At 33.0% G+C, this 6,348-nt stretch overlaps 1 long non-coding RNA gene across 1 annotated transcript; it reads left to right on the top strand.

Annotated features, from left to right (window-relative positions):
• The first annotated feature begins 3,923 nt into the window (after positions 1-3,923).
• LOC110725906 lies at positions 3,924-5,102 on the top strand. The gene is made up of 2 exons (XR_002512254.1): positions 3,924-4,246; positions 5,000-5,102. It is a non-coding gene; the product is annotated as an uncharacterized LOC110725906 (long non-coding RNA).
• Positions 5,103-6,348: the final 1,246 nt, after the last annotated feature.

Raw genomic sequence — 6,348 nt, 5'->3', positions numbered from 1 at the left:
AGCTTCTCTCTACTTTGTCCCTACTACTTGCCATTAGAAATGGACCGTCGTAGGGACAAGATAAAAACAAGGACAAACAAACATACAAACGCACAATCAGCAATACTGAGTGCATAAGCGTAAATTATTCATACTAACATGCATATAACCTAGCATCACACAACTTACCTTGTTGCACCTGTTTACAAGCATACAACACACATTTGATTCAATAGACATTTATATTGCTTATTTAATTTTATTACGCATCGAATGAGCTTCCCCTCTAACCTGCCCCAAAATAATGGGGTACTAACATGGGAGCTAATCGTGCCAGTATAAAAGAATCACTCGTAAGTGGCGGAATTCCTGCACATAAATAAAAGGAAAATACAACGTCCTGTACTCCCAGTAGAAGTTATAATCAAATATAAAGTCATATAACTCCCCTCATATGTTCATACTCGAGGTATATACGTTCCAAGAGTTTTGGTGCATAATCTCTTTCACTTTACATTGCTTACATATTTTAGACTTGGTGATGATTCTTAATCCACAACACATTCAATCCATACAATTCATTCAAGTAATCAAACATTTCAATTTAACTCTTGAATAATTAGTGATCACAAATAATTAAATGTTGAATCCTTTTTAAACTACCTCGGCGTTAAATAACACCTTAATCGCATAATGCACTACAAATCCTATACCTCGGTGTTTAGAACACCTTAAGTGCACTTAAGCGCCAAAATATAAATTAATCCTCGTGTACATAGACACTTAAATAGCTCCTTTCCCATGTTTATAGCATCAATAAAATATTATATGAACCATAATAAAACTCCCTTTTTATATTCTCAACTAAATCAAACAATTAGTTTAATTAAACATGCTCTCAATCATGCCAATAATAGAAGTATGGTTCAATAACAATATTCCATAATCACCAATTCCAATAAATAAATTATTTCAACCAATCATGCTTCACAAATATTTCACCAAAACCTTTTGCAAATCAATCAATCCAATCCAATTCACCAAATCAAATCAATTCCTAACATGATACTAACTTGAAACTAATTATACAAAGCCTAGCATGTTTCTACACGCTTTAATAAATACCAAGTACGCGAACGTACCTCGAATATGATCTCAAAATCGCCACGACTACACGAAATCACTCACTTGGAAGTATCCTACAACCCAAAATTACAAAGAGACATTAATAATTATTCATATTAAATTTTCAGCGATATATACACTCTTTAAAATATTTTTAAACCTTCTAAAACATGCTGAAAATTAATTAAAACCATCTACTTTTATTCCCAATTAATGGATAATTAAAATCCCGTCAAGAAAACTTTATTAAAGCCTTTACATAAAAATTCCAGCAATATGAAAACTCTTAAACTTGATGTAATTTAGTTTAAAAATATTAATTTCAATAGTTTTAATCAACCACCATTAAATTCCTTCAATAAACATTAATTTAGAAACCTAGGGTTTATCAATTTGGGGCTTTTTCACACAAAAACCAAATCTGAAAACTATATAAGTTAAACATCATCAAAAACCTCATAAAATTATCACACAGACTTAAAATAATAATTTATCAAAGCTAATTAAAAATTGAAGTAAGAATTTTTTTGTTCTTTGTTCGAACCCACGCACGCACACAAGAAAGGGAGGGAGGACGGCTGCCGCCGCCTCCCACCGGCTGCTGTTGTTGGCAAGTGATGGTGGTGGTCGGCCGGTGGTGGTGGTGGCAGCTGGCCACTTGCGGTAGTGGGGTGTGTGTGTATGTGTCGTGAGTTGTAAGAGAGGGGAGGGAAAAAAAATTAAGAGGAAGAGAAAATAAGAGGAGAGAGAGAGTTTACCTTTGGGTATTTTTCACCTTGGGAAAAGTCTAAATTTGCTCATAAGATGGGTATTTATACTCCTTCTCAAAACACTCCTAACTTAATTTCCCTTTTTATCCTTAATGATTCCCATTCCCATTCAAATTGGTATTTTGACTTGAATAAAAATCCTTTTGACTTTCTTTAAAATTCCATTGACTTTAAAATTCTTTTATAAATTAAATATACCCCAAAGTTTCTAAATAATAAAATAAAATATTTTCAAAACCAAATAAATAAATACAAATGGGTTTTTGTTTAAAATAAACCTTTTAAATTATTAAAATACCAAAAATAATTCATTTCAAATTATTTAAATACGTCATATAATAATAATTTAAATTAATATACGTATAAGAATACAGGGTATTACAGTCTACTCCCCTTAAAACGAAAAACAAAATCCATACTCAATGAGTGAAAGAATACCAACTTTTGAAAACCTTTTTCCTCACTTTGTGTAATATTGATGTACTCTTTTGACATACATTTACCTTTAATGTCTTCTTGAAACCAAAAATACTCGAATTAACCGTTAAAAATGTGCAAAAAGCACTGAAATTACTGAAAATTCAAGGAAAAAACGCGAAATTCTACCGCATTCTATCCCCCCTTAAAGAAAACGAGTTACGTCCCCGTAACTCAATATACCTTAAACAACTCAGTCTATAACACAAGTTCTCGGCATATCTTCCACGATCTGAATAGTTCTCTCAGTTTGTCCATCTGTGACAGGGTGAAATGTTGTACTCATCTTTAGTGTTGTACCAAAGTTTCCTGAACACTCTTCCAGAACTTTGAAAGAAACCTAGAATCTCTGTCAGACACAATATCTTTTGAAACTTCATGTAACCTCACAACATTGTTGATGTAAGCTTTTGCAAGTTGCTCCATCTTCCAAGTCTCCTTCATTGGTATGAACACCGCGGATTTGGTAAGTCTATCCACAAGGACCCAAATGGTATCATTTCCACTCTTTGACTTTGGGAGGCAAGTCACAATGTCCATCAAAATGCAATCCCACTTCCATCCAGGGACCTCTAATGATTGCACGGTTACTTGTGGTCTCTTGTGTTCAATTTTCACTTTTTGACAAGTTAGACATTTAGCTACAAATTCTGCCACTTCATTCTTCATCCTGGGCCACCAATACATTTTCTTCAAGTCCTTGTATAACTTGTCCCCTCCAGGGTATACTAAATATGGTGTATTGTGCCCCTCTTCCATCAATTTCTTCTTTAGTTCCTCACATTTTTATGGCACACACCATCTACCCTTATACCTCAAACTCCCATCTTAATGAATTTTGAAATCTATAGCTTGTCCTTGTTTTATTTTCTCACGAATCCTATCCAACTTTATATCACCTGCCTGATTTTCTCTTATCTCATCAAATATTGTTGGTTGAATGCTTAGATTCGCAAGTATTCCTGCTAGCACTCCCCATTCTACCACTTCAATTCTAAGTTTATTTTGCTCATCTCCCTACATAATTCATCAGCCACTACCAAAGTGTTCAGTCCATGGTTGGTCTTACGACTTAGAGCGTCTGCGACTACATTTTCCTTCCCTTTATGATACTTTATGTCTAAGTCGTAGTCCGTTGCAAATTCTAATCATCTCTTTGGCGTGAGTTTAGATCTCTTTTGGTGAATATGTACTGTAAACTTTTTTGGCCTATATAGATCCTACACTTCACCCCATACAAGTAATGCCTCCAAATCTGTAGTGCAAAAATGATTTCAGCTAATTCCAGGTCATGAGTAGGGTAGTTCACCTCGTGAGGTTTCAATTTCCTCGATGCATATGCAATTACCTTTCCATTTTGCATAAGCACACACCCCAAACCTGTAATACTCCGTATTTTTATGTATTTTATAAATTATTTAATTAATTATAATATATATTTTTAAGGGCTAAAGCATTTTAAATTAGTGAGTTTTATAAAAGTATAATTTATTTTGGGCTAAACTTTTATTTATTGTTGGGCTCGTTTAAATAATAGTATGTAAACAATTCTTACATACTTTTAGTGGACCAACCCATTTTAATTAAGTAAGCCCAATTCTTTTATTTGAACCCTTGTGGGTCAAATATTTCATGACTAAAGCCCATTTATTTATTAAGCCCAAACACAATCCCTACTCAATACTCTATAAATATCCCCCAAAGCCCCAAAATTTTCCCCACAAAAGTCAAATGGTAAAGGTAATTTATTTTCTTTTCTTTTCTATTTTTCTTTCTTTTCTTTTTCTTTCTTTTTTCTAACTCTTTCCCTTCTCCATTACGTGAAAGCCACCAACACCACGCCACCTTGCAGCCACCCGACGCCGACCACCTCCGGCTGCCCAGCCACCGCGGTGGTTCGTCTCTCCTCCTCCTTGTTTTAAATTATTGTTTATGTAATTATATGTTTTGGGTTTTGATTTTTGATTGATAAATTATATTAGTATATTTTATAATTGTGTTTTGATGATTAAATATTATAAATTTCATATTATAAAGTATTTTAAATTTCAGATTTTATAAAGTATTAAAATTTAGGGTTTTAACTATTAAAGTGTTGATTTTTAGGGTTCTAATAATCAATTAAATTAGGGCTTTCATTCCTATTGAACTTATAAATATTAATTAAACATAAAAACAAATTTTCGGTAATTAAATTCCGATCTCCGTTCTTAATTATTTTTAATCACGTTTTAATCCCGCTGAGATTATAACTCGTCCGATTTTTACAAACCAATAGTATTTTTCGTGTGTAAACAACATTCTAATCTTAATTCACTACCTAGTAGTGAGCACCACCCTCTTGTGGCCAAAATCAGCCTCTAAATAGGGTTTTTGAACAGTTTTCGATTTTTGATGAAGGTTTAATGTTTTAAAAATAATTTTCAGATTTATTTGAGGGATTTAAATCTTAATAAGTGTGCTGGAATTTTTATACAAACACCATGAATGAGTTTTTATTTTGTGGTTTTAATCACCCACTTAAAGAAAGAGTTTTAAAGGTTTTAAACCAAAATTTCGGCTTATTAGAGAAGGTTTAAAGTGTTTAAAAGTTGCTAGAAATTTGTGTAATGAAGGAAGTAATTGAGTTTATGTATTTGGTATTGTAGGAGACTTTAAGTTGAGTAATTTCTAGCATTGTGGCTAGTTGGAAAGATGATTTAATTAAGGTACGTATAAGAATACGAGAAAACTTGATTTTAGGAGCATGTTTAGGGACTTGGAAAAACCTAGAATCATGCTAGGGAACTTGTGGATTGGTTGAAATTGTTTGGTAATGAGTTGATTGATGATAAATGTGATGATTGGTTTAATTTATGTATGAGAAATTTGCATTGATTTTTCCTTATGAGTATTATTTATGCAATACTTTGCAAGAAGAGCTTAAAAGTAAAGCTACAAGTATACATAGGGAATGAATCATTTTAATTACTTATTCATCTGTATTGAAATGGAATGAGTAAAGGAAGAGTTAAAGTCTTATAAGACAAGATTGTGGATATGAGGTCCCTTATGCACTTAAGGTGTTTATACACCGAGTTAGTTAAAGGATTCAATAATAAATGTTGTTTGTCACTAATAAATTAAGAATTAAATTGGAAACTTGAATGATTTGAATGATTGATGTATGATTGGTTGTGTTGTTTGCATATGAGTCATCACCAAATTTAAACTGGTAAATCACGTAAAGTGCAAGAAGGATGAGCAATAAAACTCTAGATTTGTGCACATCTAGAGTAATGACAAACAAGGGTTGGGGTTCACGGGGTATTAGCCGTGCACTTTTCAGAGGTCGTCTGATCTACGAGTCTCTTGTTATAAATTCTTTTAAAATTATAATGAGTTAGATGAGATCTTATACTAGCTATGGCCACGGAGTTGCGCCCGTCTGCCATTGGATATTTATTAATGTCTTCCGAAAGGAGGCATAGGGTTTTCTTATTTAATGTTCCGGAATGGAGCACAGGGGGACAACCCGGTCTATTGCTTAATCCAATTAAATTAATGAAGTGATCAATACTATTTAGAGAAACTTTGTAATAAGTAACGATTGAATCATGTGTTCGAGTCAATGATTATATTGTGAGTGTATGGAATGCTTGATAGTATCATGCTAAGACTCTTTACTATATTTCGTAGCTTGTATGTACTCAGCGTTGCTGATGACGTGCTTTATGTGTTTCTCTTGGTCATGGCCTTCGCCTTCAATGACCCTGTAATGATCCAATTCTTACACTTGTAATATTGGGGAGCAGATTAATCACAGGTTTTTGCATAAACTGATTTGCATCAGGGTGATGGGATTTGAGTGGAGCTTTGGTTAATCACTTAGCTTATTTTATATCATAGATTGAATTTTATTTTGGTTCCAATTCCATTTACTTCCTATTATACTGGATTTTGAATAAGGGTCGTTATGGTTCCAACTTGTAAGACTAAGTTGAGTTTTAACTTTTAG

This window comes from Chenopodium quinoa, unplaced genomic scaffold (assembly GCF_001683475.1).
Source record: "Chenopodium quinoa cultivar QQ74 unplaced genomic scaffold, ASM168347v1, whole genome shotgun sequence".
Lineage (NCBI taxonomy): Eukaryota > Viridiplantae > Streptophyta > Magnoliopsida > Caryophyllales > Amaranthaceae > Chenopodium > Chenopodium quinoa.
The sequence above is the reverse complement of the archived record's forward strand: the minus strand, read 5'-3'. Positions and strand labels throughout refer to the sequence as shown.